Raw genomic sequence first — 24,923 nt, forward strand, 5'->3', positions numbered from 1 at the left:
TTCATTTAATTCACAACCCTGTGGTATATTTACAATTACTAACGTCCATTTTGCAGACGAGAAATGGAGAATAAACCACTTGCCAAAAGTCACACAGCTACTAAAAGGCAGAGCCGAGATTTGAAATAACACTTCTAACAGAGAGATAGCAGTAAAAATGCTTTCTCATAACTGCCAATCAAAACATTTGTGTGGTCACCAGCAGTGGCATTTATGGAAATAGAGGACCAGTGACTCTGGTCCTCCAGTACACCTTCAGATACAGACAGAACAAAAAAACTAGCCTGGAGTATGGTCACACAAATTTAGTTCTACACAGAGAATGGCAAGAAAACAAGCAAATAAGGCAATGTGCTAGATATAGCCAAGCTGCCTCTCTCCCTTATCAATCCAGCATCTCTACTATCACCCATTAAAAAGAAGTGACAGGAGTCAAGGGTGAAAGATTTGTCACTGACATACAGCTGGGGCAGTGAAAACTCTTGGCAGGTGTTCTTTAAGCTACAACTCCTCTCCTATGCAAACTAACCCCTACGCTGAATCCTTCTGGCTTTATCACAGTGAGCTTTGACAAGAGCCATCATTAGTGTCCAAACTCCACTTTTCCCAGGCTGATGACATGTGTCAGGCCTTGATTCCTGGTGCCACTCCTGCCTGCCAACTCAGGAAAGGCTTCCGTAATGCCTTTGGCTTTTTTGAAATACCTCAAGTCCCAAGGCAGCAGCTGACACCAACTCTTTCCTGAGGATGGACACTTGGCCAGGAGCCCAAGCTTAAGTGGATTTGGAGGTTCTTGATCTTTACTGAAATCATTCCTACCTTCTCACTGGCAATTAAAATAAATTCCTCCCCAGAGAACAGCCAGAGGTTCTGCAAGCCTCTTCCAACCAGTGGTAGTCACCTTTGATTAGAGAAAAGTGTTAAAGTGAAGCAGCAGCTGATAAATGTCAGAGCCTGGAGGGCCTTCAGAGTTTTGATCACTTACAGCTATTTCTCATTTCATACCGTGGACAGTTTTTAACCCAACAGCATTCAGCATTGCTTACTTAGTCAAATGCTTCAGCATATCAAATTCAAGTCAATGGTCCGGTTGCACTAGTTCTGGGTGTATCCCTAAGGCTAAGATGTTTGACCTACCAGGCAGATAGACTGACTTGAAGGACTTTGCAGATAGCCGACAGGACATTAAGGCAACTTCTGCAAAGGCATTCCTTCTCATGATAAAGAGGTACCGCAGCATAAGTAAACACATGCACATACTCACGTACGCACAGAGTCAAGGATTTCAATTCTGACCCATTGTGATTTGGATTTTAATTTTCCTTCTAAATCTGCTTCCTCATCTATTAAAGAAAGATCTTTGCCTAAATTAGAGGTTCCAAATGTCCATGAAATGGTCCCCTCAGAATCCCCTGGAGGCTTTTGAAAACTGTAGAACCCATTCCTAGAGGATCTGATTTACTAAGTCTAGGGCGATATCTAGAAATATGCATTATTAGCCATCTTCATTTCCCAACACCACTACTTTTAATCCTGATCATCAGACTAAATGACCTCTAAGATTCCTAACAACTTTGAAAGTTATAAAACTATAAACTGGATTTGTTTTCTATTCTTTCAGTCCAGAATTCTTTCCCCTGTCCATGATCAGCATTCTTACCCAAACATCAATACTGTCCAATATCAGTGTAGCAATGAAGACGTAAGTCTAAAAGCGATATATGAAGTATTAATAGGTTGCCCAACCTTGTTCGGTACTATTTCATTTATGAGGTAAATCTAAGCATAACTTTCTAGAGAATATACGTTCAAAAATAAAACTTTTAAAACATCGTATTTTACAAAGATTCAATTATGTGCTGAAAATAGCCAAGAAAAGCAACATTTAAAGAGCATTTTCCCTACCTGTTATGAATAACTAAAAAGTTGGTTATGTATATGTCTAATTACCTATAACTTTCGATGCCTTAACACAAAGCTATAATCTACCTGATGCAATAATAAACTTTATAAAAACAGAAATCAAGTTTTTAAAGTGTAAAGTGCCATTGGTAAATTTAATCCAATAAACTAAATTAGATTAGAGGAAGAAATACAGTCTTATATTATTGATATATCATCAAAGTTTTATTACTGTAAAAACGGAAAAGATTTGAGTCCTTTGGTCACTGTTCTTGTTTATTTCATTAACTGCTTGCAGCAAAACATATGCCTGTTGGCTGTAAAAGACTTTAAAAATCTCTGCCAACACTTTTTGCACATTGTAATAAAACCCAAGATTCTCTCTAGTGCATTCCTAAATTCCCGTGAATATTAGCTATTGCATGATTTTGGTTCCTATTTCCTTTGTGATTTCAAGTTCTTAATTCACTTATGTACTCACTTATCCAGCTCGGCTGAACAATCCTTGGTAGTTACTCAGAAGAGTTGTTCACTGATTACAGATATCCTGTGAATTAATTTTGCATAGAAAAATGAAGTAGTGCTTCCTGTGAGTTTGCAAAATAATCTAACATAGTAATATCTCGAACACATGAAGTCACTGTAACTAGGGATGGAGAATGCATGTGACAGAATATTTTGATAGGTTTTAAAACATAGTCCCATTTGAAGAGAAATAGTTATTGCCCTTGGTACTAAGCCAATTTATCTCATCGAGTTGGCCTCCTCTTGTCTTCCATACTCATCTAAAATATCATCTAAAGTAACTTGATATAAAGTTGCCATGTCAAATAGCAAAACGTTCCAAGCTATTGAGTTTAAATTTCTATGCATACTTCTCAACTCTCTGGTAAAACCCTCAGGCAAGCTAAATATAAGAATGACCAAAAATTCCATATACAACCGCAATATTTGGCGCACTTTTTTTTCTTGCTAATATTCAAGTAAACACTCTGAATTCAGCAGGCTCCTTTCTAAGCATTGCCTTGAAACAACACATTCTTTCAGCCTAACTTAAAGCCAGAATTAGTAGTCATAGTTTTGGGATCAGCTCCAAACTAAATGGTGGCTGGGGAAGTGGGGGAAAGTGGGGAACTGTTGAAAAATAACATAGTTAAATTCAAATATTGTGTAACTTCTCATCTAGCAACTTCTTTTAGAAATTTAATTGTATAACCAGAGTTAATAATTAATGGTTGGTATCTACTATTGGTACAAACTTGGTGAACTCTAAACAACTACTTTTCCAGGTCCCATCATTGTCCAGTTATCACAGTCTAGTTTCAAAACAGGTTATGCTACAGAGAAAGGTATGACTAGATGATGGCGACAGTTTGCACTACTGCTGGCAAGAAGCCACTCCTAATAAAGTGGAGATCAAGACTTCCAGGGACAACCACCAGTGACAAGACTAGACTGTGAAATCTTGGTCTACAGCTTTAGTCAGAATTTCTTGATCTTAATTTCATAGGGAGTCTACAGATGGGTTCTTGGGAGTCCATAACTGAAACTGCTTTCAAAATTTTGTTTATGTACATGTATTTAGGGAGAGAATCCACAGCTTTCCAGAGAGTTTTTAATCATATTATTAACTTAATCCTCACAATCAATATTCTCATTTTTACAGATTGAGGATATAGAAGCTAATGGGAGATAAAAACTTTACCTAAGGTCACAAAGAAAATGGTAGAGCATTAATTTAAAAAAATCTTTAAAATGTACATAATGTAATAGCTAGTCAGAGGTTGTTTTAACTATAAAAGAAGGTTTTTACATTAGTGTATGTGGACTAAAAACGGAATTCTGGAAAAAACATGCAATTTTATTTAGTAACGTGTAAATAATAGTTGTAAATGATTTTAACAATTTAAGTCATTTTGAAATAACATAAAGCTTTTAACATGAGTCAGGTGCTGTTTTACATACTTGACATATATCACCCCATTTAGTCCTCACAACATTCCTATGAAGTAGATACTATCAATATCTCCATTTTAGAGATAAGGAAAAACAGAAACAGAGAGGTTAAGTAATTTGCCCAAGGTCACATAGCTAGTAAGTTGCAAAGTCAAGATTCTGGCTCAAAAAAAAAAGATTCTGGCTCCAAAGCCTGTGCTCTTTGCTATGCTAAAATGTTGCTTCTCCAAATACTTAATATGTAAACATTTAAATTATGATCACTTTAAAGAAAAAGAAGAGCCAAATAATATAATTTAGAAATGTCTATCACGATAAGGTACTTTATTTAATCTAGTTTAGCACATATAAAGCAAGAGCAATGAGAAAAAATAGACCTAGCAATTATATTTGCATGCTACTTTCACATGTATAATAACCTCAACAGCTTTTCACAAGTATGCACAGGAAGGGCAAGTGCTATTTGTCCTACATCCTTACTGACGCTGCGAGAAGTTAATCTCAATATTCACCATTACCTGAACTTTTCTGCCTCCAGGAGTTCCTGTGCAGAGTTTTCCCTCTATTGGAATATCTTTCCTTCTCCATCTAGTAAAAATTAAACTAAACCTTCAAGGCCCAGATCAGATGTGACCACTCAGAGAAACCTTTCCTGGCTCTTCCAGGCAGAATTAACATTCTTTTCTCTGAGAAGTTCATATCATTCTGCCAATATAGCCATCAACCTTTGTCATCAGCTATGTCTATGTCTAGTTCCCTGGGTAGACAGTGGTGGCAAGGGCTATATGTAGGAGAAAGAGTTCCTAGGATTCTGCTAATGAATTATTAAAGGGGTAAAGCAGAACACTAGCAGTGTGGGTAAGAGGAACATGGATACATGCTGACATGCTGATGTCATCTTTACAACTCAAGAATTTGTCCTCAAGGCTAGCAGCATTTTCCCCAACACTTCCAGAGATGCACCCTGCAGAGTGCCTGGGAAGTATCTGGGGAGACAGCCACCTGAGATAGTGGCTCCTCTTCTAAGCTTACTAATCCCTAAAATACATTATTTAGTTGAGTTTATGCTTTTTTTTTTCTTTCAAGTATATATATCAAGAGGCCTCAAGAAGACTATGAAAACATTTACATCTCCAAATTGGAGCAATGTGGCTTTCAATATTTCATAGCACCTCTACAGAAGGAAAGGAGGTAAGTGAAATGATCAATAATGACATGATGAGTTCTGACAAACTCAAAACCAGCCTAAACCGAGAATTAAATAGCTTCTATAACTCTTGTCTAATTTAACCCTTACCTTTCAGCCCTCAGACTTTATCTTCGCATTGAGTACATAAACCCTTAGCCAAACTCACTTAAAAGATATAATATGTGCCTTTCATCTTGCTTGATGATAAAAACTAAAATTAAAAACTTAAAGCAAATTAAAGAAACAAGGATGCTGAAGGCTTTAGTGCATGAAAATCTATTATCTCAAACACAATGGGAAATACCCCTAAGTCATTCTAGAAATCTACCTTTCTTTCACTTTTCTCTAGTTTTTCAAGTCTATGAAAAACATTTTTCTTAGAATAACACAGCAGAAGTATTTCATAAACATCTAATGGTTTGACGTAACAGAAATCAGTATTTTAAGTGTGAATGTTTATTTATCCAACTAGTATAAGGCATCTCTTCATATAATCAGGCCAAGGGGAAGACCATTTAAAATAAACCCATTAGTTTTTAAATACTACAGAGTAACAGTTGCTATTTTGTTGTTGTTGTCATTTGTATACAATTTACTGTTATATCACTGAGAACTCAATAAAGCTGGCTAACTGGAGTGTTTTGACAAGGAGTGAAATAAACTGATGTAGAATGTAAACAGTTTACATTCAAATAAAATTCTCACTGGTTGACTTTCTTTCATGTGTACCATTTGGCTGCTTTAAAAATGAATTTGAGAACAGTCAACCTTTAATATTTAAACCTAAAGCAAATGGTAATAACTACCCCTGATTAAAGATTAACCTCAATTCGGCCAGCAGTTCTGTAAGTCCTTTTGCTACTGTGTGCTCCTGGATCCTTCCATTATAAACTCTACATTCTGAAGAGTTTCATTTAATTCATTTTCCAGATTTTCATTAAGGACATTCAACAGCCAATACAAAATAACCAGTATGTCTACAATGCACTGATACCCTTTCTGCCAAAGGAAAAGATACCTGACATTTTAGTTACTCTCTATGATCCTACTGATGAGAAGGGTAGGCTTTCTATTAGAAGATGGGATTTTTTGTTTATTCTTTGCTTTTTCAATATGGAAAATAACTTGTAGACCACCACTGAACCTCTGTGATAACTTTGTGATCCAAGATCCAATTATGAAAGTTAATTTTTTTCATCTTCCTTTATGAAACATTTCACCTACAGACCCACCAACTATTATTACAAGCAAACAAGAAGAAGATATTTACTTGTTTGACTTAGCTTTCACTGTCAGTTTTATCCCCAGATAGTCGATAATAAGTTTTGTGGTGCACAAGGGAGGAGGCGGTATGATCAGTGACATTTGCAATCATAAAGTCCAATATTTAAGTATTAAATTCTGGCTTGTAACCCTGGCTCCTCGCTATGTACCTTTGGGCAAATCACTTTACCTCTCTAAGACTCAGTTTTCTCATGAGGTAAAAGTGAGTTATTGAGAATTTAATGAGGTGAAAATATACAAATCTCAGCACACAGTAGATAATTATATTAAGTTCTTTCTAACTCTTACTCTTTAACAATTATCATATATTACTATAAAAGGGATATCGGCATTTTCAGAATTACAAAATACCATTCGGAGCCATTTTCTCAAATGTCCATTTGAGTCTGCTTGTATAAATACTGCAGTCTCGCATCCTGAAGTCCATTAGGCTCTATGCTGTACACAAACCGATTTCATAATCTAAATACTCTCAACTTAAAACCTGGAAAAGAATGTGAGAGCCTCCATCAGCAGTGGTCTCACTGCTCATTGGCTCCAGGAACGTGGACACAGGCTGAAGAAGGACTGCCAGGGCCAGGATCCGGAGGACTCCAAGGAACATTCAACGCTGTCGGTGAGTTTGGGATTTGAAAAAACCACCGACCGTTGACTGTACCTTGGGGTCCTTACAGACAACACTACATTCCCTGAAGCAAAGGAGCGGGCTGTGTCTTCACATGTCACAAGAGATCACCAGAACCAGTCCTGCCGCCTGTCCCCCAAAGGTGGTGCAGTGAATTTTTTTAAAAATTCTCCTCTATTTCCCATTGTTCCTTTTATGCTGTGCTTTTGACAAACAAGTGTCTTGTTTCAGCAAGATGAGGAACGTTCCATGGTAATACTTAATGTACTTAAATGTCTCCTAGAAATATGCCACTCTTTTTGAGAAACAGGATGTAGCAAGGAAAGATTTATTAAATATATGTATTTTGGTTTAGAGTAAAATCCAATTAAGTTTTACAACCATTTCTCCCACATACCCTCAAAACTTTTAATTAGGAGCAATGGGAGGATTTAATAAGCAAAAATAGCACAGAATTTTTCAATGTCTACACAGCTCTTATCAGATTCTGCCTCCAATTACAGTTAATGTGGTTAAGTCTTGACAGCCCCATTAGAATAGGAGCTGTTTGAAAGTAACTACTGCCCTCACTATCTCCATCCACACTTGTGCCTATTTAAATGTTGTTAAATTCAAGTAAAAAGGCAGGTCTAGAGTCAGACAGATCTGGGGTGTGCCTTGGCTCAACTCCTTAACTAGCTGTGTGACTCAGGGTGAGTGTCCAAGTCTCAGTTTTCTCATATATAAAATGGGGGATAATAAGAATACCTACCTTCATGGAGTTCTGAGAGTCAACGAGGTGATATAGAAGGTGCTTGGTACTAACTATTCCAAATGGTCAATATTATTATTATTTAACCCAAAACATAACCTGTGTTAATTTACCTTGAAAGGCACTGGTAACTTCTTGGTTCAAAACAGAGAGGAAGAACCAGGGTCTGCAACACTTGTTTACGTCGACCAGGACGTAAGCACTGCCTGTGCGGTCACGGGGCTACCTGCTGGCTTCTTTCTCCAGGAGCCCCTTCTCTTCTCCGAACCATAGTTTTTCCATCTTTAAGAACCTCTCAGCACTAGTGTCCATGTTATCAATAATTACTGTAGGCCTGCAACTGTTAGTTACTAAGAGAGATGCCAGACATAGACCTCCAAGAACCAGTGTGGAAAAGAAGAGCCAGGAGCTGGGGAAGGCCAAGGCGACTCCACCAAATGGAAACACTGATGGCTGCACTCAACATTCATTGCTGTCGGTGGGTTTGAGTCTGAATCAACTCACTGATCAATGAATGCAAACTGCGGACCAAAAATCCCAAGGGAAGCAAAGGCACCCGAGTGCATGAGCTACTGTCACGGGTGGGAGCTGCTGCTGGCTCCAACGTACTGGCTAGAACTTCTCTTGCTCTCTTTGGTTCTAATAGGAAATAAGCTTTCTAAACGCCTGGTATTTTTGTTTTTTCTTTTTCTTTTTTAAAGATGTTCTAGAGTTAAAGAAATGATATTTTATAGAAAGAATAAACTATACACCTTGACATCACACCATACTGAAAAATCCATGCTTTCAAAATTTTTTAAATTAGAAAGAATCACATGCTCATTACTTAATATGCAAATATAGAAATACTTAAGTAAAAGTTGAAAATCTTTTTCCTCATCATCTGCAATCCACTTCCTCAATAGAAATCACCTATAATTATGCTAAACAGTAAGTTTAATAACTTGTTATAAATAATATAAGCTTATTTATTATATTATCTATTTATTATTTAAATAATAAATACAAACTAAATATTATTTTATATCATTGGAGAACTTTTTTGTGTTTTGGGGGGAGAGTGGCTTAAACAAAAGCAAGCTCATTTTATACATGTACAGCTTTTTCATTCAGCTGTACATTATAGATAGCCTTCCACGGCAAGCTCATTACATCATATTCATTCTTTTAAATGATTATATAGTGCGTCTTAGTATGAATGTCTTGTTTATTATTGTTCAAATGTACTTAACTATTCTCTTTTGACTAATTGTTAGGCCCATTAATTCTGGCCTTTCCAAATCATGTCCCTCAAATAAGAAAAAAACCCAAGTGAGATAGCAGATGCACACATTTTTCTTAACAAAATTTAAAATGTATCAATTCTCTGAATCCTATAACATAAGCTGAGGTGAGCCACTAAATCTTTTATGATAATGACAGGAAAACAAGGACCTTGGTCATGAATAATTTAGTACACACTTCGTCTGAGATAGAGAGAAACTGATTCTCATAGGAAAAGTCAGAAGAGGCAGTAGAGTCTTGTCCTTAGCCTTCCAGAATTTTTTCTCAGGGGTAGGAAGGAAGGAAAAGCACAGGTGTAGTGAGACAAGAACTAAAAAGAGAAATCAAAGACAAACTTTGCACCATGCTGTAGCAGCCAAATCGGTATCAAACTGTGTCTGATGTTAGAGACTGGTGCATTTGAGTCTATGCGCTCTCAAAAACTAAAGCCTCCCCTAAAGGACTTAATGAACGAACAACTGTTCCACCCAAGAAGTATTTACTGAAATCAAAAGGTTTTCTTTCTTTTATACTGGACACAAAGAAGGTAATTCAGATAGAGCTGTTTTCATGATGCCATGCATTCTAGCCATTTATTTTCAACCACCAACTATTTCCAAATTTTCTGAAAACATTAGAAAATAATGTCTGACATATTCTTTTGAAAAACTTATACCTGAACAAGCATGTCATTTATTTACACAATCAACAGTCTTTAAATACGCCAATGAAAAAATTTTTTCATTTCAGCCACCAAAATCCTATGCGGTTTCATGGCTAAAAATAAGTGCTACAGGAAGACAGACAACTTATGTGAGTTTAAGGGTGTGTTCTGCAGATGAGACTGTAAGTAAATATCAGCAACAGAGAATATATGTGGCAAGTAGAGTGGGCAAGAGCAGAACTGTTCAGAGGTCATGTCAGGGGGTCCTTACGAACAGCACTGGAAAGGTAAAAGGACAAATTACGGAAGGCCTTGTGAGCCAGGCAGATAATTTTTAGAATTAGTACAACATGGGGCCACTTTAAGTGCTGAGTTCCCAAAGGACATAATGAAAGCAGGACTTTGGGAAGATTTATCAAGCAGATGAAGTGGGAGGATGAAAGAGAGATGTGAAAGAGAGAAGGAGAGAAACAGAAACGTGTTATACAAATGAGCTGAGGCAGCAGGAGTGGAGAGAATGGAAAAGCTATCTCAAAAAGGCATTCAGCCTTATTTTTGGTTGTTTTCTCTTCTTCGAAATAGGATTTTTAGTATGTTGTCCCTGAAAAATTCATACAAAAGAGAGAAAACTAAAGTACATTAGTGGGCTCCTCCCATCATTCTGTTCAGTGTATATACTATCTGATATTTCACAGATATTTAAAACATATGTATTTATACTTAGAGAAAATATCACAAGTTATACATAATGTTCTGTAACCTTTTTCCACTTAAAATATTGTGGCCATCTTTCTTGCTCAATAGACCAGATCTACCTTCCAAGGAACTGGCTCGAACAGAATAGATAGCAAGGAGTCAAGAATGGAGCCAAACTCTCTTTACTAGATTAGGAGCCTGAAATGCACTAAGAAACGAGCTATTTCAAACTGGAAGAAACAGGAGTTCATTTTTTTTTAAATAGAGAATGCACATTTGTGATTTATAAGCATGGAGCTGAGAGTGAATGAAAAAGATAAGTAACAAATAGTTATTGGACTCCTACCATGCACCTCAACTGCGCCATATGCCAGGAAATATGGAGAAAACAAAAGTATAGCCATTTGTGGCACAAATGGCAGATCAAATTCTAATGAAAAAAATAATTCCAAGTGTGAAAAGTTCTGCAAAAGAGAAAAACAAAGTACTATGGGAGCAAATATTGGAAGGGATCAATCCAGTCTTGGGTGTGAGAAAGGTCTGGGAAGTGACTTCAAGAAAATGACATTTTAATAGACTTGAATGGTAAATGCAATTACCTGGATGAGACAAGAGGGGTGAGCATTCCTAGCAGAGGAACTGGATGGCATGTGTACAGGCCAAAGGGGCATAGCGCTTTCACAAAATTGAAGCTGTCGCTAAAGCACATAGAAGATAGAGAAGAGGTCATGAGACAAAGCCAAAGAGAGAGGCAGAAAATTTTTAAAAATTACTGATAGTCTTTGAAAAAAAGAACTTTTTGGAATGATAATCGTGGATGAAAATAGATTTCTGGAAAGGTAGTGGTGAAGCACTTGGGCCAACTATGTGAATCTGGACAAGTCACTTACTCTTTAGATCTATCATCTGTTAATAGGAGATATGATAACAGTATTTGCTATTTGCTTCACAGGGCTACTTAAAGAGTAAGAATACATGTAAAATATTTCACGCAGAGCCTGGTACTAAATAAGATGCTAAAATCTGTGTATGTGTGTGCGTGCGCACACTGGCTGATAGGAAGTAAAAAGCAGATTAGAACTTCAAATAGACTGGAAGCAAAAATGTTAATAGTTAGAATCTCTAAGTTGTAGAATTAAAGGTGATTTTTATGTTTATTATTTATAACTCATCTATGTCTTCCAAGTCTTTAGCAATAACCATGAACTATTTCAACAATTAAGAAAAAAATTTTAATATCTTTTTTTTAAAAGTAAAGATTTCTTTTAGATACAAGATTTACCTATGTTTGGCTGAAAAGCAGATGGAAGAATCCACATTGGAAAAGGAAGAAATAATGAACTATATTTGTCAAGAAAGAGGACCTGCAGGAAGCAGAGCTGCAGGGACAGTAGAAAGCAGTGGGCTCCGGGTCCGGGCGGAAGTGGTCATGTTGGAGGGAAGACACATCAGCCTCAGAGAATGAAAATGACGGAAAGTTCAGCCTACTCCTGTGCTCTCAGGTCAACAGGATCCAACTGGATCTTTAATCCTGTATCTTGACAAGGGGCATGGCATGGAGTAGACACTCAATAAAGGTTTGTCAAGTGAATTTCCTTATGATTTCTGGCACAATTATGTTTATAACTTCGGAAGTGGTCTGCTCCTTGAGCCAAGTACACAGGACCTTCAAGCCATCTGTGCCATGAATATAGTTCCACCCAAGGTATAATTTTAATAGCTACCAAACATTGGGACAAATCTACCTTGATTAATCTTGCTATAGAACCCCTCAACTTACAGTGTAGCCCAACTTCCCTTCCTATCTTTTCTACTAACTAAATCTACTGAAAACACATGTAATCAATCAAAATCACATGCCCCTTTCTCTCCTCTTTCCAGTAAACAGCTGAGGCAAAACAGTAGAGTATAGAAGAAATGGTTTGATATATGGAATCAGAAAACCTGGATCTAAGTCCAGCTCTGCGATGGTTGTGTGCTCTTGGACAAATGAGTCACCCTATAAGTCTTACTTCTTTGTGAAAGGGGGACCAAAAATCTCTCTCCTATCTCAGGGGATTGTTGTGAGGTCCCCTCAGCAAGGAAACAGTGAAAAGTGTGCAGCAAACTGCACGCAGCAGTACAACCCAAGGCATCCTGGTCTCTGACGGGACCACTCCATGGGTTCTCCACTTTCAGTAGACAAGATTCACTCATTCCCCAAACTCTCACCTACTTAACAACCAGCTGCACATGTTTGCAAGATGTCTAGCTGGAGTTCGTCTATAACTTGAGGCCAAAAGAAGACATTTTTCTATATCTAAGTGTCATCAGCTTAGATAGTCCACCAGAGCCACACTCCAAACAGTTGAGTCAGTCTTCCCAAACAAGAGAAAGTTGTTTCTCCTTTGGAAAAAGTTCTTTCCAATAGATTCTTTAGTGGGGCAGGGGTCAGGGTAGAGCTTTGAGAACAAGGAGGGCATAGGCTTCCAAGGCAAAATTTAATGAGAGACATCACAAATCATCAATAGGGCATCACTTGACTGATGAACTTACACCATTTTACCCAAAAGTCTGTCTTTATCTCCTTCCAAATCTTAGGTTTTTTACAGCTTCATTTAGGTGTAATTTATATACCATAAAATTAATCCACTGTAAGTGGACAACTCAATGACTTTTATTCATATGAGTTGTGCAGCTATCGCCATAATCAATTCCACAACATTTTCATCACCCCAAACACTCTCCTTGAGCCTGTTTCCAATCAGTCTCTACTCCCACCCTTACACCCAGATAACTGTTGATCTGCTGTCTCTGTAAATTTGCCTTTTCTGAACATTTCATATAAATAGAATCATACAATATATGGTCTTTTTTAATTTGGTATCTTTCACTTAGTATGTTTTTGAAGTTCATTCATGTTGTAGCATGTATCAGTAGTTCATTCCTTTTTATTGGTGAGTAGCATTCCATTATACAAATATTTCACATTTTGTTTATCCATTCACCAGTTGGTGGACATGTGGATTGTTCCAAGGTTTAGGTTATTACAAATGCTGCTATGAACATTCACATACAAGTCTTTGTGTAGACATAGGTTTTTTATTTCTCTTGGGATAGATAACTAGGAGTGGAATTGCTCCATATATGGTAAATTTATGTTAACTTTTTATTAAATTGCCAAACTGATTTCCAAAGTGATAGTACTGTTTTACATTCTCATAGCAATTAACGAGGTTTCCAGTTTCTATACAGCCTCACCAACACTTACTAGAACATTTTTATAGTCTTTTTGACAACAGTCATTCCAAACGGTGTGCAGTGAAAATTCACTGTGATTTTAGTTTGCATTTCCCTAATGACTAACAATGCTCAGCACCTTTTCATGTGATGAAATGTCTGTTCAAGTCTTCATCCTGTTTCTAATTTCATTTTTATTAACCATTTTTAAGTGTACAATTCAGTGACATTAAATCACAATGTTGTACCACCATCACCACTATTCATTTCCAGAACTTTTTCATAATTCTAAACAAAACTCTGTACCCATTAAACAGTAACTATACATTCCCCCAATTCACCTAGCAACCTCTAGTCCACTGTCTCTATAAATTTGCCTATTCTAGGTATCTTGGAAGTGAAATCGTACAATACTTTTTGTCCACTTTAAAAACTGGGTTGCCTCTTGAGTCGTATGAGTTCTTCATATATTTTGTATACTCCTTTATTAGGTATCAGATATGCAAATATTTTCTCTTGATCTGTAGCTTGTCTCTTTATTTTCTTAGTTATATCTTTTGAAGTACAAAAATTTTACATTTTAATGAAGCCAATTAATCAAAATTTTCTTTTATGGCTTGTGCCACTGGTATCATGTCTAGGAAGTTGCAGCCTAACCTAAAGCCACGAAGATATTTCTGGGGACATTTTGTGGTTTTAGATTTAGGTATATGACCAACTTTGAGCTAATTTTTGTCACTAGTGTAAATTAAGGGTCTGAGTCCTTTTTTATCCATGCAGATATCTAATTTTTTATTGGAAATAAAAACTATCTTTTTCCCCACTGAATTGTTTTGGCATTTTTGGTCAAAAATCAATTGACCGCATATGTAAGGATATATTTTTGTACTCTCAGTCCAGTTCTAGTACCTATCCTTACACCAGTATCATATTGTCTTGATAACTGTGACTTTATTTTTAAACTATGTGTGATGTAAGTCAACCGACTTTGTTCTTTTGAAAAATTGTATTGGCTATTTTAGGTCCTCTGCATTTACACATAAATTACAGGATTAAATTTCTCTGAAAAAGCATGCTGAAATTTTTTTAATAGAGATTGCATTGAATCAATACATTAATTTGGGAAGAATTGTCATCCTTATATTTAGACTTTTAATCCATGAACATGGAATGTTCCTCCATTTATTCAGGTCTTTTTAAACTTCTCAAAAATATTTTATAGTTTTTGGTATACAAATCTTGTATTTCTTTTATTGAATTTATTCCTATTTTATTCTTTTTATGCAATTATGAATGAAATTGTTTTCTTTCATTTTTGAATTGTTGCTACAATATAAAAATACAATTATCTTTTGCATACTGACCTGGTATCCTGTGATCTTGCTACACTTATTTAGTTCTATTTGTTTTTGTTTTTTTTGTGAATTACTTAGGATTACATATAGGATTATGTCACCTATCAATAAAGAGTTTTAATACTTTTCAATTCAGATGCCTTTCCCCGCTCTTTTGCACCAGCTAGAACCTCCAGTGAATGTTGAAAAGCAGTGGTTAAAGCAGACATTCTTACCTACCTTATTCCCATTCTTAGAGGAAAAGCACTCACATCTCACCATTATTATTTTAGCTTCAGGCTTTTAACAGATGTTCTTTACAAAAGCTGCAGGGGCTGTCTTCTATTCGTTTGTCGAGAGATTTTATCATTTATAGGTCAATGTTGGACTTTGTCAAATGTTTTTTCTACGTCTACTGAGATGATCATGTGGGGGGGTTTTAATCTTTATCTTATGGTATATTATAGAGGCCAGCAAACTATGACCTGTGGGCCAGTTATTTTTGTAAATAAAGTTTTACTGGAACATCACTACACCTGTTTATTTACATATTATCTATGGCTGTTTTTGCAGTACAACAGCAGAGTAGTTCCAACAGAAACTATATGGTCCAAAAGCCTAAAATATTTACCACCTAGCCTTTTAAGAGAACATCTGCCAGCCCCTGGTATGTTGCATTAATTTTTACATATTAATCCAACCTTGCATGCCTGGAATAAATCCCTACTGGCCATGGTATATAAATGAATTTAGTTTGCTAACATTTTAAGACATTTGAGTCTGTGTTCATAAGGGATATACAGTCAACAGTTTTCTTATGCTATCTTTGCCTGGCTTTATCAGGATAATACTATCGCCACAGAATATGTGGGAGGTGTTTCCTTCTTCTCTGCTTTCTGAAAGAGTCTGTGAAGTATGAGTCTTATTACTTCTTTAAACATTTGATAGAATTCACCAATGATGCCACTGGGCCTGGGCTTGCCTTTACATGAAGATTTTGAACTACTAATTCATTTTGTTATACGTCTCTTCACTATACTATTTCCTCTTGATAGTTCGTGTCTTAGGAAATTGTGTCTAATTTGTTGGAATCAAGTAATTCATGACATTCCCTTACAATCCTTTTAATTTCTATAGAGTAGCGATGTCCTGTCATTCACGATTTTGGTGATTTATGTCTTCTTTGTTTTCTTGGTCTCTTAGGTAAAAGTTTATCAATTTTGTTGACTTCTCCAATTTTTGGTTTCAGTGATTTTTCTCTATGGTTAGTCTGTTTTCTATTTCACTATTTTCCATTCTAATCTTCATTATTTCCTTCCTCATACCTGCTTTGGGCTTAGTTTTCTCTTTATCTAGTTTCTTAAGGTGGATACCTAATTTTTATTGAGCTTCACTTTACTGTGCTTCACAGATATTGCATTTTTTACAAATTGAAGGCAAGACTCCCCACCAGCAAAAAGATTACAACTCACCATATTGCAGTGGTCTGAAACTGCACCCACAATACTTCAAAATGTGTGTACACACTTAGAAATTTAAAAGCTATACATTTTCCCGTAAGCTCTGCTTCAGCTACATTCCATAAATTTTGATATATTGTGCTTTCATTTTCATTTAGTCAAAATTATTTTTAAATTTACCTTAGTATTTCTTAACTTATGGGTTATTTATAAGTATGCTATTTAATTTCAAATATTTGGAGATAACCCAGATTTCTTTCTGTTATGGATCTCTAATTCTATTGTAGTCATAGAACGTAACCTGTACAATTTCAATCTTTAAAAATAACTGAGACTACTTTATGGCCCAAAATATTCTTAGAGACTGTTCCATGTGCATTTGAAAATAATGTATATTCTACATGGAATATTCAATAAATATAAACTATGTTAAGTTGGTTAACAGTTTAAGCTTTCTAATTCCTTGCTAATTTTCTGACTAGTTCTTCTATCAAATATCGATAATAGGGTGTTGAAATCTATAACTATTATTGCTGAATTGTCTATTTCTCATTTTACTTGTCAGTTTTTGCTTAATGTATTTTGGTGCTGTTAGGTATATCTTTATAATTGCTGTATTTTCCTCTCATGTTGATTTTTTTGTCCTTATGAAATGTTACTATTTCTTGTAATATTTCTTGTCTTAAAGTATATTTAACCTAATATTAATATAGTCACTCCAGCTCTCCTATGGTTAGTTTGCATAATTTGTCTTTTAGCATCTCTTCACTTTCAAGCTATATGTGTCTTTCAATCTAAGGTATGTCTCTTATTGACAGCAGAGAGTTAGGTCCTGTCTTTTTATCCAGGCTGACAACCCCTACTTTTGAATAGGCAGCCCATTCATATGTAATATAATTATTGATATGGTTGGATTTGTGTATGCCATTTTGCTATTTGTTATTTGTTTCATGTCTTTTTTAAAACTTCTTCCTCTTTTACTACCTTCTTTTGTGTAAACTATTTTTAGTCTGCCATTTTAATCCCTCTGTTGACTTTTTTCGCTATGCACATTTTTTATTTATAGTTGCTCTAGGCATCACAACATGAGTCTTCACAATTTATTTTTAACTTAATACCAGGAGATATAGAAACTTGCTCCAATATATCTCCTAGTCCCCCCCGTTTCTGTTATTATTATTATTATATATGTATTATATAGCCTCAGGAATATAGTGTTATAGTTATTGCTTTATACAAACTTGTTTTTTGTAAAAACTAAGAATAAAAAAATATAGAGTTGTATTTACCCTCAAATTTACCATTTCCAATGTTCTTCATTTCTTCTTATGGATTTGAGTGACCATCTGGTAAACTTTCTTTCAGCCTTAAAGACTTCCTTTAGTATTTTAAGGCAGGTCTACTGCCAACAAATTCTCTTTTTTATGTGGGAACGTCTTTATTTTGCCTTCATATTTTAAAAATAGTTTTGCTAGATATAGAATCCTTGGTTAACAGGTTTTTTCTTTCCACATTTTGAATATGTTATCCCACTACCTTCAGGCCTCCATTACCTTTGGTGAGAAGTCAGACCTAAATCCTATTCCTGTTCCCTTGATGTGATGAATCATTTATTTTTCTTGCTGCTTTCATGATTCTTCTTTTTGCCTTTGTCTTCCAACAGTTTGTCTCTGACGTGTTTATCATACCTGGGATTCTGTGGAATAATGCTTATCATCAAATTCAGGAAGTTTTGAGCCTTTCTTTTTTCTAACACTTTCTCCTCCTTTCCCTCACTCCTTTCCCTCTATAGATGTATATCCTTACATATGTACTTGATGTTCATTGTTCAGTTCATTGTTCTTCCATCTTTTTTCTCTGTTATTCATATAAAATAATTTTTACTGATCTACAAGCTCACCAATTCTTTCTTCTGTCATCTCGAATCTGCTGTTGAGGCCTTCCTAATTTTTCATTTCAATTATTACACTTTTCAATTCTATTTTGTTCTCGCTTATAATTTATTGAATTCTCCATTCATTGAGTCATTCTCATCATACTTTCCTTTAATTCTTTATACATGGTTCCCTTTATTTCTTTGAAATATCTATAATAGCTGTTTTGAAGTTTTTGTGTGCCACATGCGACATCTGGGATCACTCAGTGACAGTTTCTACTGATTGATTTTTTTCCTGATTATAGGTAATGCTTTGTTTCTTTGCAAGTCTTCTAATTTTTGTTGTTGTTGTTGAATACTGAACATTTAAAATAATATACTGTTAGCAACTCTGGATTCTGACTTTTCCATTACTAAAGTTTGTGATGTTTGGGAGAATTTTTTCCTTTTTTCTTTTTTTGCACTAACTTTCCTGGACTAAATCTGTGAAACTCGTCTCCCCTGCAGTGTGCCACCCCGTGTTGTTTTTATTTTGAAATCGAGATTCTAGGGGTCACTCCTCTATCTCCATAGCTTACTGATTGGTCAGAGGTGGTGTTTGATCATTTTGAGCCATTTTGTTCTCTGCTGATGGATCTGTGGTTGGGATGGGGATTACACTTACACTTTAGGCCTTCAAGTCTGCTATAGTTTTTACTTTCTGCTGGGCTTTCACACACATCCTTTGATGTGTGCCCAGAGATGTATGGATGTCATGGGCTCATACTGATTCCTGGTGTGTACAAAGCATGGTCAACCCAGGATATCTGGAGAGCTTATCAGGCTCTCTGTAGCTGTCTCACTTCTCAGACCTCTCTGTTCAAGCCTTGTCTAGTCTACTTCTTCACTGTTTGTCCCAAACAGGACTGTAATCTTAGGCTAGCAGAGTTGCTGGCTCTCCCTATTTCCACTTGCCACCAAGATAATCACTTTTACTTGACAACATTCCAAATCAAATAACCCCCTTCCACAGGAGTACTGAAGCTGCTGGTTTTCATGACCTTCCTCACCCTGAATGAACTATACTATCACAGTTGTAAAAACATGGGAGCAATCCTGGCCGAGACCACAAACTTCTGTTCTCATCCAAAACTCAGTGGTTTTTATAAATAAAATGCTTCTCTATTTCTTATAAGTTTATGGTTGTTTCTGACAGTTTTGTCCAACTTTACAATTGCTTTTAGGGAGCAGGATTTGTTGACCTTCTCACTCACTCATGACAAAAATGAATCTCGTCTTCAGGTATGTTTTCACAAATCTCATAAGTAATAAAATCCTAATTTTGGTGAAGATAAATAGCCAGTGTGAAGTCAAATCTATTTTCTTGGAATTAGACCCAACGCCGTAATATCTAAACTACTCAAATACAACTCAATTCCAAGATACACTTAAGAGGAAAATTTCCCAGGACAGGCAAAGGAATAAAGTCACTCTAACATATTGGAATTATTTTCAATTCCGGAAGGAAGTAACACAAAAAATTTGAATATCAAAGAATTATTTTCAATCCCGCTTCTCAAAAGCCCTAATTATTGAAATTATTAGTGCCTTCTTTGCGTATATATATATAATCTGAACCAACACCAGAGCCAATCATGACTAGGGCAAGAATAAATGGACAGCCTCAAATCTTGTAACCAGGTAGGTACTCAAATAGGTCCTATGCAAATAAGTACACATTGTGCTACAGTTGGCTCTGGCCACTGTAATTAAGCCCATCAGCATGCCTGGGTGTCTATCATGGGTACTTTTCTCACCAGCCCAGGCTTAAGTCTTGGCCCGCCTGATCAGTACCATCCCAAGACCCAAGAGTTGAGTCTTAATGCTTATACTCCCAGACAATACCTGGGTGGTTTGAAAAGATCTCTTCTACTTGCCAAACTTCAAGATCACCTAATGCCTGGATTCTCAGTTCATGTGCCACATCCCCATCCTCTCTCACTCCAGGACTATCAAATAATTCCTAATCAACCATGCCCCTGAATTTTCCCTACTGTATACTGTTTTCAAACACCAGATTTAATGGTGAGTTTCCACAACCTCCATCCTGCTTGTACCCTGACTGAAGTTATCAAATTATTTGTCTGCTCTATTCATATTCTTCTGAGAATGTACCTCCAGCTTGTACTAAACAGTCATTAGGCCATAGGCCTGGACTAGACAAATGGACACTTGATCCATGCTGGGCTTATCTTCTTTCCTGAGCATTTAAAATTTGAATACAAATGTTTCAGTTAGTCTGTATTGATCGTGGGTGATGGAAAGACATGACAAGGCAAGGCAGAGCAGGGGCATCCATTTTCTATCACAGACACAGAAGCAAAGAATATCAGTCTGAATAAGAGAAATATGAAGCAGAGGCATCAGAGAAGCAGGGATAGGATTCCATGTGGCCACAGAGGGATGAGAAAGAAATCCTGATCTTGATCCTTCATGAAATCCAATTAAATGCTCCATCCTTGGGCCCCAAGAAAGACTCTGTACTTTCCACCAATGTCCCCATTTTAAGCTAGCTTGAGGTGGAGGATTCTGTTCCTTGCAATTGAACTATTCTGGTCAACACCTATTTTCCTCCCTTGCTTCCAATCTGTATTTCTCAGGCACCAGCATCACCTGCACTCTAGTTAGACCAGTTACTTCTCTGCTATACAGCTCCTTATGTTTGACCCATGTTTTTCTGGCTGTGACAAATGTCTTTACAAACCCCTACAACTAGATCATATTCTCTAAGCTCTGAAGTCTTCTTTGGCTACGATGAACAAGGCAATGAGAAGCAGTGTAGTATTAACCTTTTAGCCTTAGCTTCTCATCTGGGAACCACCGCATACTTCATAAGGTTATGATGGGGATCACATAAAGTGAGAATAAAGTGCCTGGCACAGCACCTGACACATGGCAAACCTCACTAAGGTAGTTCTTTTCAATATTACCTTGATTAAACTTGTCATTACATTAGGTAACAATCACATCACTAATATTTAGGATCTGAATGGCACCATGTATATCAAGAAGACTAATCAAAACAAATAAATTAAATTAAAAATATAAAAAAAGAAGACTAATCAACAGTAATTACTGCTAGATAGTATTCTTTTTACATGACAGCGCTGTCTTACTAACCTGTGAGCAGCCATAACAACTCTTAATCAACATCTATTTCCTCCTAAACTTGTTTCCAGTCCCACTGTATTTCTGAGGCTTTGAAAATGACCCTGTGATCTTTCATCTGCATTTGTAGGACAATTTCCACTAATTTACCAATGTCACTTTTGAGATTTGTTTGGTGATATTTTTACCTAGTTGTTTCAAAAGAGAAAACAAAGGTCAGAGGTTGAAACTAACTGGTCAGAAATCACATTTATCAAATTTCAGTGAAGAAAATGTAACATGGTTTTGGTGAAAGACAGTTAAGAGCCAAAATTATTAAGACTATTAGGAAAAAGTGACTAAAGCATTTTAAATTTTTATCTAAAAAAAGCTTTCACTGAGAAGAGAGCTAGACAGAGAAAGAGACAGAGACATAAATTAATCTCACAATTAAAATTATTTCAATAAGAATCATGTTTAGGGTTTCGCTTTTACTGCATCTAGACTAAAAAAAAAAATCAACAAAAGTCCCAGCACAAAGTTATTACATAAAGGATTTTATTTCCTTCTCAATTACATAGATCTACTCCATTCAACATAAGGAAAAACAATTCCTAGAAGAATCATTTGGTGTTAGAGTCACAAAACAAATATTAATTCTGTCAACAGAACTGACCAGATACTGAGAGTAATTCTATCAACAGTATTAAAACTATTATTATAAACATCCCTACATACACACATAATCATGAAATGGTGAGATTTTGCTTTAAGTTTCAGAAGAAACATCCTTTTACCATTTCGCACCTAAGCTCCAAAGGCTCATTGCACTGAGCCTCCTTCTAGCTTGGCTATGGTTACTTTTCTACCTTCTCTTCCTCCTTCCCAATATTTTAGCCCCATGATTCTCCAGGTCATCTTGCTGATTTAACCCAATGTTCATCCATCTTCTGAGTGACTGGTGTTCGATTCATCGCTATTTATGAATAAAGGCTACTTGTAGGTAACTTGTTAACTGACTGACAATAAAAGTCAGTGTTTGTCAACTAAAATTAACAAGATTATACTGAAAGACGGGCTACCATAAAATGGGTGGCAATTTTGTAAATATCCTACTGCAAATACACATATAAAATCAGTTGGAAATCCTGCAGTTCTCAGAAGTCCACTATCACTGTTGGGGGAATTAGTGGTAGTTTTCAATTGCTGCTCTTCTTGCTTTTTAATCTTCAATTATGGCTCAATCAGCAACATCATTTTCAAGTTAGTTTGATATATAGTGTGTATAATGATAAGTGTTATATCAATAGTACCCTTATTTTAAAATTCTCCAGTAATTAGACTTTGACATGTACATGTCATGTTTCAAATATGAACCACACCTCAACTGCTAAAGCACATTTATCATCCTTCCCCCAAATTTATCTGTACATAATAGTCAGCACTGCCAATGAATTATTTTCAACTGGAAAGCAGGAACAGGCTGGTTAAGTAAGTAAGGGGCCCTGCCTAAGTCAGCTGAGGTCAAAAAAGTTGGCATCACTGCCACAAACAAGCAAGCTGCTCTAGGCTGCCAGGCCACACTGTTTCCAGCCAAGTCGTCCTCTCAAACTTTTTCTCTTAATTACTTTAGGGAACATTACAAACTCATCCCACCTATTATCTTTTAATTTTCACAGCCCCATAATTCTACTCATGACTTCTCAGAATCTCCCACCCCCTTAACTGACCTTCACTGCTATCTTAAACCCTTGTCCAGGAAAATCTCTGCTTTCCCAATTTTTATAAGGAAAACCCACATCTTAAACTATAACCTTCATAAAACATCTTCTTCATGCCCAAGGAAAGGAGTCTCAGACCCAAGGGACAGTTTGGAATGCTTTCTTCCTGCAGTCTCCCTGGAAGTAGATTTTCAGCTCTTAGATGTAAGAGCACATCCTTCTTGCCCTCACTCCCCAAACTCAGATTCCTTTGTATGAAGGGTCAGCTCCATCACCTCACCCCTCTGTACCGCCAATCATCAAAGAAAAGCAACTGGATAGCCACTGAATAAGCCAAGATTTTGAAGTTTGAGAGGTGAGAGAAAGGCGGCAGCATAATCGAATCCCATATATTTTTAGAGTTTTCATACATGCTCTTAGAATGAGCCAAGAGCTCATTCCTTCTCTCATATTTGAGGCCTAGTAGTATTATTCTACAGAAAATCTTGGTTTTTTGTTCTATTTTATTATGAGTTTTACAAGCACTGTGTTTTCTTTTTCTGATTCCTTGATCTTGGCTCTTCAGTTAGGGCCTGTTGCCACCTAGTGGACTAAACAAGAATAAATGCCACTGTTTATTCCCACCTTTGTGCTTCCAAAAGATACCACTAGATGGAGACTTCAAATTTGAAGAAGGAAAGAGCCTAAACCTATCTAGAAAGCCAGCTAGTTTTGTTTTATGTCTACATGAAAAACTACGGTTCACAGAAAGAAAACAAAAAGGAATGTGTCCAAAATAATGAATTAAATAAAAATAAAAATTTTTTGGAGGAAGTATGGCAAGGAGGGTAAGAATATAGGCTTTGACTCTTACAAACATAATCACAAAAATCCACCAAGTTAAATTCGGCAATATATAAAAATGATAATACATCATGCCCAGATAAGGCTTATCCTAGGATTGCAAGGCAAGTTCAATTTTCACAAATCAATCAGTGCAATTCATCAAATTCACAGTCTTATCTAAATAACGCAGAAGCAGTATTTGAAAATTTTGACACCATCCATGATAAAAAGAAAAAAAAACACTTAGCAAACTAGAAATACAAGGGAACTTCCTCAAGTTGATAAACGGCATCTACGAATAACACATAGCTTCCTGATTTCAAAACTTGCTACAAAGCTACTGTAATCAAAACAGTATGGTACTGACATAAAAACAGACATACAGACAAATGAAATAGAGAGCCCTCACATATGGTCAGTGATTTTCAACGAGGTTGCCAACATACTGAATGGGGTAAATGACAATCTTTTCAGCAAATACTGATGGCAAAACTGAATATTCACATGCAACAGAATAAATATGCACCTTATCTTATACCATATATACAAAAATTACCCCAAAGTCGATCAAAAACCTAAATGTAAGACCTAAAACTATAAATAAAACCTTTAGAGGAAAACAGAGTAAAAGCTTTGAGACACTGGATCTGGCAATGATTTCTTGGATATAATATCAAAGGCTCAGGCAACAAAGGAAACAATAATTGTACTACATCAAAATTAAAAACTTCTATGTATAAAAGGACACAATCAACAGAGTGAAAAGGCAATCCACGAAATGGGAGAAAATATTTGCAAATCATTTATCTGATAAGGGGTTAATATCCAGAACATACAAGGATAACAAAAAAAAAAAAAAAAAAAAAGACATTAAAACATGGACAAAAGACTTAAATACTCATTTCTCCAAAGAATATATACAAATAGCTAGTAAGCACTTAAAAACATGTTTCCCATCATTGATCACCAGGGAAATGCAAATCAAAACTGCAATGAAATATAACCTCACACCTATTAGGATGGCTACTATGA

At 36.0% G+C, this 24,923-nt stretch overlaps 1 protein-coding gene and 1 long non-coding RNA gene across 3 annotated transcripts in view; one reads left to right on the forward strand and one right to left on the reverse strand.

The window, feature by feature from the left end:
* Window positions 1-14,377, forward strand: part of LOC107196123 — a 39,187-nt gene extending 24,810 nt beyond the window's left edge. Inside the window, exon 2 of the long non-coding RNA XR_003048168.1 lies at window positions 4,945-14,377. This is a non-coding gene — a long non-coding RNA (uncharacterized LOC107196123). The remainder of the gene's footprint in view (window positions 1-4,944) is intronic.
* NR6A1 (nuclear receptor subfamily 6 group A member 1) overlaps window positions 1-24,923 on the reverse strand; it is a 184,082-nt gene that overhangs the window by 116,145 nt on the left and 43,014 nt on the right. The window lies entirely within an intron of this gene.

Source organism: Pteropus alecto, unplaced genomic scaffold (assembly GCF_000325575.1).
Source record: "Pteropus alecto unplaced genomic scaffold, ASM32557v1 scaffold67, whole genome shotgun sequence".
NCBI lineage: Eukaryota > Metazoa > Chordata > Mammalia > Chiroptera > Pteropodidae > Pteropus > Pteropus alecto.